This window comes from Nannospalax galili, unplaced genomic scaffold, assembly GCF_000622305.1.
Source record: "Nannospalax galili isolate Female #2095 unplaced genomic scaffold, S.galili_v1.0 scaffold638, whole genome shotgun sequence".
Lineage (NCBI taxonomy): Eukaryota > Metazoa > Chordata > Mammalia > Rodentia > Spalacidae > Nannospalax > Nannospalax galili.
This window is the reverse complement of record NW_008341884.1, coordinates 519,532-532,176: the sequence shown is the minus strand read 5'-3', so window position 1 is coordinate 532,176 and position 12,645 is coordinate 519,532. Positions and strand designations below refer to the sequence as shown.

Sequence of the window (12,645 nt, the reverse complement as noted above, 5' to 3'; positions counted from 1 at the left end):
CAGGGACTTCCAAGAGGGGCATGTTCTAAGGTGGGGAGGAGAGGCAAAGTCCACAGCACCCCACAGGAAGCAGCGGGACTCGGAGGGATTGCATCTTCAATGCCAAGGTACCTGCACGCCCATCTGTGCAGCACCGTCCTCCTCCCCTTCCCCCGAGAGCACTCTCGTCTCTGCCGTGCCATCCTCTGCTCCTTCCCTGAGTGCTCCCATCTCTGCCGTGCCGTCCTCCACTGACATGGCGGCTTCTCTGACCCTCCGAAGAAGGAGGATTCAGTCTCAGCACTTCCAGAGAGCTCCAGACCCTCGGCCCAAGACTGGGACCCGTGAGGCAACCAGCCTTATGGACTGACCAGCCACGGACGCTCAGCCTCTCCAGTGTGTGGACGACCACAGTCACCCAGCCCTACCTTGTAGCTAATGTAATAAGTCCCTTTCTACTGTGCAAACATTCTCAGGGAACCATGTAACACAGCTAGTAAACATTTAAACACGTAAAATGAGGCCCAGATACCAGGACACCCAAAACTGTCCTCAAGGGAGTGTGTTGACAGCCCCCTTAATGCCATGCAACCAGACCAGGATCTAGAGTCCCTCCATGGTATTTGACCAAGTTTCTGAAATTCATTAGCAACATTCCTCAGGAGGCAGGAGCACCTTTTCAGAAATTGTAAGAAGCTAGTTTCTTCCCACCCCCGAATCCATTTCATTCAGCAGTCAGTTCTAAAAGAAATTTGCTGAATAAACAAATCAGTTTACATTACATTGGAAAAGACCATTCTTTCCAGTCAACTCTAAGACTCTCTCATTTTATTTAGCTTAGCCCTCATTTCCCATTTACAACGAGGCCAAGTGGTGGGAACTAAATTTTTTTTTTTCTGAAACAATCTTAATAGCCATCTCTGACTGTCTAAAAACCTGTTTGGCAAAGATGAGCACAAATCCTTTCCCCTGCTGAACTCTGCTGACCAGGAAGGTGGGGCCTGAGCTCACAGTAATGGATTGGTTGTTCTCCAGGATAGCCACATGTGGTCCCTGGAAAAGTCAGGGGTCACACACCTGGACCAAAGCACAGAGGGGCAGACAACCCTTAGCTCCCTGCCTTTTCTCTCTCACAGCCAGGGGCTTGTACAAAACCCTATCACTCTCAATATTCTTTTTAGAAAACACCCTGGAAAGAAGAACAGAATATCAGGCTCCGTCTCACACTGGGTAACACAGTCCATTCTCAGAAGGACCCCAAGTGGACCTCAGCCATGACACTCCGACTCCACGAACTGGACAGGTCTGGAAATGGCCAGAGGAAGACTTTTGAGAGTGGTAACGCCACTCTGTTACTGGCCCCACACTAGGATTTCCCTGGTGCATACATAGAGTAAAAGTCTAGAAAACTCTCTCCACTGTGTTCAACTTCAGCAACATGATTATCTGCCAACCCCATGATGCTTGTGCAGTCCAACCACCTGACCTGTCTCTGCTGCCTGTCATGGACATGGACCCACCTTATCAGGCATTCAAACCCTTCCACTTTGCCTCTTGTAACCCAGGATCCCATCCCTCCACTGACATCTGAGAGTCCGGATCCATGGGAGTTTTTTGCACACGCGCACATTGCAGTCAGAGTGCAGAAGGGACTGGCGCACAGCTTCTCCAGTGCTGCCACTGTCCCTCAACAATGCCATTCTCTGTGCCTTGGTGACGGCAAAGCCACCTGGCCCTCTCGGGGACTGTGGCGGTGGGACAGGAGAGCAGGCAGCTGTGGTAAATGCCTCTAATACAAGCCACTTTAGGCCAAGACACTGTGGCAGTCTGACCTCCCTAAACAGAGGTCTCCATGGGGTCCTAGTGGTCACCAAGCTTCAGGACCTGCTGTGCAAAGTTCACTTGTGACCCCATGCTCCCATCTCAAGACAGTTGAAGGCAGTGGATCTGAGATGGAGCCTGAGATCTGCCTCTAGGTAACCCAAGTGATCCCAGGCAGGGAACCAGCAGACCTCCACAACACAACACGGGTCTCAAAGCTCAGGGAAGACGCACAGGATCAGAAACCTTAACAGAAGAACTCAATCTGCTCATCAGTATGCATTGTTTCCGAAAAGAGCTAAGGGGAAAGAAAATAACATACCTCCCGAAAAGGGTATGTGCAGAGATGTACATATGTGCACATGTATGTGAAGGTCAAAAACAACCTCTGCTGTCATTTCTCAGGTGCCACTCACCTTGTTTTAGAGACACGGTCCCAAGCAGGCTATGCTAACTGGCCAGAGCCCCAGGGCGCTGCCTGCCTCTGCCTCCCCAGTGCTGGGTGACAGGCATGCACCGCCATGCCTGGCTTTCTTTACGTGGGTTCTAGGGGGATCAAACTCAGGTCCTCATGCTTGGAAGACGAGCACTTTACCCACTGGGCTATTGCACCAACTCTGTCATCATTTCTGATGTCTCAAAGGATGGTTTCTCCATCCGTCAGTGTGGCTCTCAAATGCTCAGAAGTGATCTCCCTGGTCGTCTTAGATCATCTAACCAATGAACAACGTCTGGTGCCCTTGGTTCTCCCTCTAAGGTGAATCTGGTTGCTCTTCTGCTGCCTTCCCTCCAGTTCCCGAGATCAATCAGCAAATCATCATCACCTCAGCCATCTTAAGAACCAAACAATGTAACTGACAGGCACCACACAACACACAGTGATTGGAGCTCTTCCCTCATCCTCACCTGGCTATGAGGAAGATGCTCCCCAGGAGAGATGACAGCTATCCTGACTGTTTCCTCAGGACTCAGAGGAATGATGGGCTGGAGAGATGGTTCAGCAGGTAAGAACACTGACTGTTCTTGCAGAAGACCCGGGTTCGAATCCTAGCACCCACATGGCACCTAACAACTGTCCGTAACTCCAGTTCCAGGGGGATCCAACGGCCTCTTCTGTCCTCCCTGGGCACTGCACGACACAGGTGCACTTACCCACATGCAGGCATAACACTCATACACATAAAATAAAAACAATAAATAAAATATTTTTTTTAAAAAAGGAAAGGACCTTTCTGCCGTGACAGCCAAGTTCAGTTGCAGAGCGTGAGCCTCCTAGGGGCATTGGTAATCCTGAAGAGGGGGCTGAAGAGACCCTTCCTGGGGAGGAGTCACTGACCAGGGGGAAGTGTGGCCCCAGGGCAGTGGCTGGCCAGAGGCGTTTAAGGCACAGGGGTGGGGGAAAGGTGGTGGAAAACAAAAAAAAAAAAACGAAAGGAGATCAAAGGCAGGAAGATCAGTGACCACACCAGAATGGACAAGAAGAAAATTCTCAGAAGAGAATCAGCAAATAGCTAGAACCGTCCAATGCCAGATACCGTGGTTATAATTTTAACTAATCTTTGCACGTGCTTTTTTAAGGTGTGTTTGCTAGCACACTCCAATGCAATGCAATGCAATTCAGAAAAAGGTCTACCCACAGGTAAGGGGAACAATCCAAGCAAGACACAGTCCTCCCTAAGGCTCCTAGACCTCAATTCTGACCAACTGACTTTAAAACCAGGGTTTCCCACAATGTTCCCAGGCTCCACAATGCTCTAAAATGAGGTGCAGAATTGAGTTTGATTGTAAACAACAAAAATCAAGATCAAGGGGAGACAGCCAGGCCTGGCGGAAGCCTGCAGAGTCCCAACAAGGACTAGCCAGGTTTCAGGAACATGGGCAAAGCAGAACCTACCAGGGGAGTGAGGGCAAGATCCGGGGGCGGGCTTTCCGGGGCTTCATTATTTGGCATGACTGACCGACTCACTAGACGAACATGGGCAAAGCAGAACCTACCAGGGGAGTGAGGGCAAGATCCGGGGGCAGGCTTTCCGGGACTTCATTATTTGGCATGACTGACCGACTCACTAGACAGAGGACTGAACTCAATCTGCAGTCTCCAACTCTCTGAGGTCACAGAGCTCAAAGCCCAACCCGCTAATCAGCACTGACATTTCCAACAAGGTCTGCATCCACCTTGAACCCATCTAAGAGCCCTCTCCTGGGCAAGATGAATCCGGAAGCCTACCGTGAATAGTAAGAAATGCCTCATGGTGAGAAATTGCAAGGGTTTAGAAAGAAGTACTTGTGAGGAGTCCAAGACAAACACCAGATCAAGCATTTATTCAGCAGTGGGGGAGGAAGGCACCACCTCGCTAGTTCCTTTGGTAAAGTGCCCTGAGGTCCCCCAGGGCAGAATGTGCCTCAAGGGTACAGCTGCTGCCCCCAGCTCTTTGCAGCAGGCACCCTGCCACGACTGGTGTTTCAACAGCATGCTGAAAGAGAAAGAGGTGAACGAAGGGTTAAAGCTTGCCACTCTTCATGTCCCAACAGAGAGACGTCACCCACCCTTCCTGGCACGCAGGACCCAGGGATCCTCCACAGGATCCAAGGAAATTTCTCTTCTGACACTGCTTTTCTCTTGAGAGAAAAAAAAAGGTAAATTAAGACCGAAACCAAGGCTGAGCGACGGCTCGGTGGTTAGGAGCACGTACTACTCTTCCAGGGAATCAGGGTTCAGTTCCTAGGACCATCCACATTAGGGGGCTCACAACTACAACTCCATCTCCAGGGAGTCTGACGCCCTCATCTGACCTCCACAGGTACTGCACTCATGTACACATATACTTACACACATATACATAAATTTAAAACTACATTTTAAAAAAGGACAAATCAAACAGACTTCCCCTCCAAAGAGTGCACCCCTCTTTAATATGTGCCTGAAAATGTTGAGAATTCATAAAAGTTATTTGTGTATTCATCCTTTTTGAATTATTTGTAACTGACAAAATTACCATCCTTCCTTTTAACAGTAATTCTTGAGCCCTACTTGGAAAGCCAGGAAAAGCTCTAGGCGCTAAATACAGACCTTTGGAGTTCACAGGGTATCTGGCAGAACCTTAAAACCAGCAATAAAAATGATGCTGGACCAGAGCAGGTACAAAGGGTGTGGACAGGAAGTGTCCTTCAAAGGGTCGTGTGTTGAAGATTTGGTCCCTAGTTGGTGGGTCAAACCACTAAGAGGTGGTTGTATCATGAGAGCTCTGGTCTAATTAATGGATTACCCAGTCCTAGATTCTTAGTCGCTGATGGTATGGGAGGGGGTAGAGACCTTGGGAAGTGAAGCCTAGCTGGAGGAAGCAGATCACTGGGCGGGTGGGACCTGGAGGCTGCGTGTGGTCTTGGGTTCCTGGGTCTCCATCTGCTTCCTGGCTCCATGAGGTGAGTAGTCCTTTTCTACCCACACACTTCTACTATGATGCTCACTTCACCACAGGCCCAGAAACCACAGAGCCAGTCAACTTTAGGCCGAAACCTTTCACCTTTGAACCAAAAGCTAAGCTTCCTGTCTTCAGCTGATACGACAGTGCTGAAAAGGTGAGTAACAAACAAGGTAAGAAAGTCAAGGAGAACATGAAGAGCGGCTGGACAGGCATCCTGAAGGCTTTCGTGACAAAGGTGTAGCTTACCTCTCCTCTGACCTCTGACATGACCAAGCATCCCTCAGTCCTCCTAAAGAGTGACCACAGAACAGACCCAAAGTCTGGAAAAATATGAGTATGGTTCCAAAGGAGGACAGATGTTCGTTGGTTAGACACAGACTGCTTCTGAGGGTGATTTCCATACCTTCAGGGACAAACTTGAAGAAAAACAATCTAAAAATCCACTTCTCTCCTTTCCCATCCTTCCTTTACACATAGACCAAGGCACAGACTTAGCCACAGGGCTACAGTCACAACCTCGGTCTCTGGGGCTCTCCTAGTTTAGCATGAATTTCTCCACGGCATTTTTTTTCATTTTTTCCCATTAAGTCTTGGCTGCCTCCAATCCTATTTTTCTTTGGCTGTTTCCATCAGGTAACATCCTGAACACTCCGGTCAAAGCTCACAGGTCATCTTTACTTGTCACCTAAGATAAACAGAAAAGCACCCCACCCTTGGAGCAACAGACCTTCTCACACTGAATCCCTGAAGAGGTCAAATCAGAAGGAACAGGGGCTGGAGAGATGCTCAATGGTTAGAACACCAGCTGCTCTTGGCCAAGGACCCAGGTTCAGTTCCCAACACCCACATGGTGGCTAACAACCATCCATAATTCCAGTTCCAGGGGATCCTAAGCCCTCTTCTGACCTCCAGAGATATTGCATGACATGGGTGCACTTACATACGTACAGGCAATACACCCATACACATAAGGTAATAAAAAATAATAAAATATAAAATAAAGAAAGATCTGAGAGGAACACTCATCATGTTTTAGGATTGGGGCACAAGTTGGTGGTCATTCTTGTAGTGGGCATATTGCTGTGACTAAAAGATGCGAACTTCTGTAAAATCTCTCAAGATCAAGCATTAAAACATAAGTCCTCACAGCTGCACATATTAAGTATTCTATTTTTTATCTTTGACATTTAAACCACCCACTTCACTCTTATAGTTTCTGTTACCATCAGAAGCATTCAGTTAAACTGTATAGCAAACAGTGATCTAATGTGCTAACTATGAAAAGAAAAACAATGAGTTTAGGTGCCGTACTTCGCCTGCACAGTCCCATCTTTAGAGCTGAAGACCACGGGTTCTTTCTGGTTGAGTCAGGCTCCACTCGCTGACTGAATGGAAATTTCCACAGGAAAGTCTTCCCAAGAGGAAAGGGGATGAGGGTAAAATGAAAAAGCCATGTACCTTTTAAATCAATGAAGGCCACTTTTCAAGGGGGAGCTAAGGGCACTGCAGGCCTTGGTTCTCCATCAGGTCAGTGTCTACAGAGCAGCTTAACGCATTCCTCCCGACTCAGAGGTCATGGCCAGGGAGGGAAATGACATTATGTCCTTTACAGGAATTGGATGTAACTGGAGATCATCACATTAAGCAAAATAAGCCAGCCAGACTTGGAAAGACAAATATCAGATGTTTTTCCCTCAAAGAATCTGAGATTTTATACAGACACATAAAATCATATTGCACACACAACACAAAAAGTAGAGGTGAGGTCATGTCTACAGGTGAGGAGGGGGAAGGTATGGGGGGGCATGATGAAAGTACACGACACATTTGAGTGATGATGTCTCTGTGAAACCTGTCACCTTGTACAACAAATGAACACCAATAAAAAATATCTTTAAAGGATTAAAAATAGAAGCAAAATCAAAAGAATGGCCAGAGCTGCAGATTACATTTCCACACATTTTCATTCCACTTTACTATGTTCTAAAAACCTCCGGCACACCATCACCAAGGATCGTATGAGAAGCCCGAACATGAGGGCTGACTAGCAGCCGACACTCCTGGGCATTCCTCCATTGCTTCAAGGAGCGTGGGAGGTGACCATCTGCATCCCCGAGGCCTTGACCACCAAGCAGCCATCGGCAATGCTTCAGGAGAAGGGACTCACTACAGAGCCGGGGACAGTTCACCATGACTCAGCAAAGTCTGCTGCTTGGCTGTCCAGAGCCAAAGCTGAAGTCCTCCAGCAGCACTCAGAAGGGGGCAAGGTGGAGCCCACAATGTACGGTGCATCTCACGTCCTCTGAGGCTCAGCCTTAGCGAGGACAGGGACTAGCAGAAGAGCTGGCTCTCTGTCCCCAGCTGCTCACACCTGTGCAGAGATAGCTGAGGAATTCTGGAAGACCCAACTAGCTGTGGCCGCAGGTACCCCTCCTCACCACCAGGAACAGGCAGCACTTGCAGATCAACCTGCATGAGACCCCACAGCCCCCCCACAACTTAATCGCAGTGTGACAGTGGCCACTTCACTTCCTGCTTCCAAATCTCACAGCAGTGTCTCCTGGGGCCAGCCCTAAGGCAAAGTCATCATGGGATGGGAATTCTAGAAACAGTTCCAACTTACCTAATTCCACAGAGGGAGGAGAGTTCCACCACATCTTGTCCCAGTGACCTTACCCCTGTATTAGTTACTTTTCGGTTGCTGTGATAAAACACCATGACCAAGGAAGGAAGAGTTTATTAGGCTTATAGTTCCTGGGGGATAAGAGTCCATCATGGTGGAGGCATGGCAGAGGTGGCCGGAGCAGAAAACTGAGCGTGCACATCTTCAAGCATGCACAGGAAGCAGAGAGAGACGGATTGGAAATAGGACATGATTATGAACTCTCAAAGCCTGCCCCAGTGATGTGCTTCCTCCAGCAAGGCCACACCTCCCAAAATAGAGCCACCAACTAGGGACCAAGGGTTCAAATACTTGGAGCCTATGGGGGACAGTCTCATTCAAACTGCCACACCCCCAAACAGGCAGGCTCTGGTAACCTTTCCCTCATTTATTTCAACTTCACTTCTGATGTGAGCAATATTGAAATCAGGATCTTAACTACGTAAGTACCATCAGTATTTATTAGTACACAGGCAAGCATCTGTACAACAAAAGAATTACATATCTATTGATTATGTTTGTTCTTAAGGGAAATTCTAACTCTCAGCATGTGACATGCATTCAATACATTAAGGATAATAAACTTACTCCTGTTTAGAAAAATAGGTGTGGGGCTGGAGAGGTGGCTCAGCAGCTAAGAGCAATGGCTGCGCTTGCAAAGGACCTGGGTTTGAATCCCAGCACCCATATGGCAGCTAACAATTATCTGTAACTCCAGTTCCAGGGGAGTTTGATGCCCTCTTCTGACTTCCGTGGGCACTGCATGACAGAAGTGCGTTTACATACAGGCAGGCGATACACTCATATACATAAAATAAAAATAATAAATAAAATATTTTTTAAAATAGGTGTAGGGCTGGAGAGATGGCTCAGCAGCTAAGAGCACTGGCTGCTTTTGCAGAAGACCCAGGTTCAATTACCAGCACTCACATGGAGGCTAACAACCATCTGGAACTACAGTTCCAGGAGACTGGACACCCTCTTCTGGCCTCCACCAGCATTGCATGTCACAGGTGCACTTACATTCATGCAGGCAAAACACTCACATACATAACATTAAAAACAAAATATTTTTAAGAACAGATGTGAGTCTTGAACCGGACTCTGAAAGAACAAAAATATAAAGTACACAGCCAGGCATGGTGGCACTTAGGTGGCAGGCAGAGGTAGACAGATCTCTGCGGTAGAGTGGGAGAAAAGTTTGTCAACCACATCGTCAACCAAAGGCATGTACCTAGAAGATACAAAGAACTCCAAAACTCAACATGTAGAATGAAAACTAACTTTGAAAATTGAGAAAAGGCACAGGGTACATATGCCAAAAAGGACACACAGAGGGGAAATGACCATAAGATATGCAACATTGTCAGCCCTTAGGGAAATAAAACCCACATGGCCACTGTGCAAGTGCTAGAATAGTCAAACAATAACAAAAAAAAAAAGAAGAAGAAATAAAATCAGCAACAACGCCAACGCCTGGTGTGAAAGCTACTGACATACTCGTATGCTGCTGGGAGGAAGGTCTGGGCTGGAAAACAGTTTGGCAATTCCAAAGGGCATTAAACAGGCAGCCATCATATAACCAGGTAGTTGTACTCCTGGGCATTTTCCCCAGAGAAATAAAATTTTCTGTTTACATAAAAACCCATAAGCAGCTTTATTCGTAACTGCTCAAAACTAGGAAATTAAACCCAGATAAATGAATAAACTGTGGTATCTCTATACAGTAGAAAACTACTCAGGGGTGAAAAGGAGTAAACTATCCTTTGCACACAACCATCTGATTGAAGCTATAGAGAGATGCTGAGAGAAAAGAAAAAAGCCAACTCAAACAATTATATGCCATACGATTTTGCTTACATAATGCTGAAATGATGAAATTACAGAGATGGAGAATGAGTGGTTGTTAGGGTCTGGGTGGGGGTTTTGTGGATTAGATGCAATAAGGTATGTGTTTGCTGCTATAAGGGGAAGGCACATGACGGAACTGTTCTAGGCTTCTTGAGGACAGTGGAAGTCTCAGAAATTGACGTGTGGTGAAACTACAGAGCACTAAAAAGCGACCAGAATGAATAGCCTATGCAAAAAACTGGTGAAATTTGGGAAGAAACCTGCAGATCTTGTCAACATCCATTTCCCAGTTGTGGCATCATTCCGTAGCTATGCAGGACATTAAGTTGGAGATAACGCACGTGGGATTTATGAGAGCTCTGTACTGCTTAAAACTCCACAATGTGCACTTATCCCAAAATAAAAAGATGCTTTAAAATGATTCTGGAGTCTCAAAGTCTCAAAAATAATTTGAGATGTGATCAAGATGCTCTGTTCATGTTTAAAGGGAATCGTGTTCCTCAATGACGTAGAATAAAAATCACAAATACTGTGTAATGTTGTTTTCTGCCCTTCCTGGCAGCATTAAGTCATGTGGATCTAGCTAGGCCTGGTGGTTCACTGAGCCAATAACCCCAGCACTTAGGAGGCTGGGGCAGGACAATCATGAGTTAGAGGTTAGCCTGGGCTACATAGTGGATTCCAGGCCAGTCTGGAGTACTACAGAAAGAGACTTCTGCCAGAAGAGGGGGCACAACACGATGGTCGACAGCATTCTAGTCTTTGATGACCTCTGGTTTCGTGCTATTGCACTGGAAGATGGGGTTCACCTCAGGTGACTGTGGACATCCCTCCTTTCCCGTTCTGACATGCCCCCAACTCTTCCTCTCCCCCCCATCCTCTCCCCCTCCCCCCTGCCGGGTGGAGTCAAACTAATGGTGTATAGCTAGGCTTGGATTTGCTTCACACCCCCTCTTCCACACTGGCTTCTCCTAGGAGGAACTCACCCTCACCTAGCCCTGGCTGACTCAGGCTTTCAACCCTGACCCTTAAAAAGGAAACTGTTCTGTCCAGGGATCAGGACCAGCTCCCGCTCTGTGAAAAGCCATCACACTGTGCAGTGGCCTTCCAGGTTTTCAGTTAATCAACAGCCTCACCCAATCCACGAAGCTCAGACCCACTGAAAAATGAAGCATGCCTATTTTGCTACTTAAGGAGATTTTAAAGGACTATTTGGGAACTTTAAAGGCGACCTTTGGGTTGAAAACCAACACAACTTTCCAAAAACAAATGTTTATAACATTCCTTCCGGAGTTTAACTTGTGACTTTTCTCACCTTCTTAAATCATTCATTACGTGGAAAGGCCAACAGCCGGATTTCCTTTTCTAAGTCACCGGGGCCACCTGTCCAAAGCCCTGGGCCTGCAAGATCAGGATCATAAACGGACCATAAACTCAGCTCAGGTGATACAGGTTGGAAAGGGGGTTGGAAAGGAGCTAACACACACCGGTGAACCAAGGCTCCACCCTGTGCACTCAGCAGCTAAAACGCAGAGCCAAGTTATGGGTGGAGTCGAACTCGTGATGTAAGAGTGACATTCCTGCAACCCTTCCTTTCCTCTGAAATCTAAATTCAACCCCATAAAGCCCGGCGCGCAGCCGGGCTCGGTTCGCTGCTTACCCCCAGGAGCGCAGTCATGACTTGGGCAGTTCCAGAGGCGACCCGGGGCGGCACCCGGCTCCCCGCCCTTCCACTTTGCGCATTCTCCAGTGTGGATCCCGGCGGCCGAAGGAGAGGATGGGGAGCCTGTGCGCTCTGAGGACACAAGGCCAAGTTCGCACAGTGGGGTGCGCGCCCCCTCCCCAGCTCCTTCCCGGATGCTGCAGCCCTGCGGCTCTGGCGCTCTCCTCGGCCACCTGATCCGCATCCCCCTCACCAGCCAAACAGCCCTAGGCCCCGAGAAACTGACAACTTGAGCACCGCCACCCTCCGGAACTCAGGGGCCCAGGCAGGTCCCTCGGGTGGATCCGGAAGGGTCGAGCGAAGTCACCAAAAGCCAGGCGCACCCAGGAGCGCAGCGCCCTGGAGGAGGCCTGGGGAAACTGATCCCAACTCCGTAGCCGGCGCCCGGGAAGCCAGAACGCCCCCAGGCAAAGCCGGAGGAACTGGAGGAGCCGGGAGGACCCGGGAGCGGAGTAGGGAGGAGCCGGGGCAGAACTGGAAGGACCCCGCGCAGGGCAGGCAGGACCCCGGGCAGAGCAGGGAGGATCCAGGGCAGAGCAGAGGGAATCTCAGAGGAGCCACAAGGGTCTGAGCTGAGCAGAGAGAACCCCGGGTGCGCAGGGAGAACACGGGACAGACTGGAGGGTCGGAAAAGGGCCGGAGGGACCTGGGTGGCATTGGGGACAGGGCGGGGAGGGTAGGGGGTTGAGTCCGGAAGACAAGGGGTAACGCTGGGAGAACCGAGGATGGGGCGGGGAGGACTGAACATAGAGTGTGGAGGATGGAGATAGAGCCGGGAGTAGAGCCCGGAGGACTAGGGGTAGAGCTGGGAGGACCGGGGATAGACCGGAGAGGATCGGGGTTGGAGCCTGGAGGACCGGGGATGCAGCGGGGGAGGACAGCCGAGGGCAGGCGCGCGGCAGGCGGGCCAAGGACCCGGTGTCACGCTTCCTGCGGGCGCAGGTGTCCCGTCCGGGCGCGGGGGCTCACCTGAAGGACAGAACGCACAGCGGCCGGTAGGACTTGTGGCTGGTGCTGTCCGCCAGGCCCTTGCCCCAGAAGTCGTTGGTGAAGACGGCCCAACGTAACGGGGTCCCGGGCCGCACGTCTGGGTTGTTCACGATCGCCCACACGTCGTCGTGCACGAACTCGCCGCGCAGCGAGCCGCCGTAGCACAGGCAGCTGGCCCCGGCCAGCAGCGCCGC

The 12,645-nt window shown here is 49.4% G+C and overlaps 1 protein-coding gene across 2 annotated transcripts in view; it reads right to left on the bottom strand.

Moving 5' to 3' along the window:
• Positions 1-12,639, bottom strand: part of Tmtc1 (transmembrane O-mannosyltransferase targeting cadherins 1) — a 220,634-nt gene extending 207,995 nt beyond the window's left edge. For both annotated transcript variants that reach the window (XM_017799233.2, XM_017799234.2), the window contains exon 1: positions 12,431-12,639. The gene's annotated coding sequence lies outside the window, so the exon portion shown is untranslated. The remainder of the gene's footprint in view (positions 1-12,430) is intronic.
• Positions 12,640-12,645: the final 6 nt, after the last annotated feature.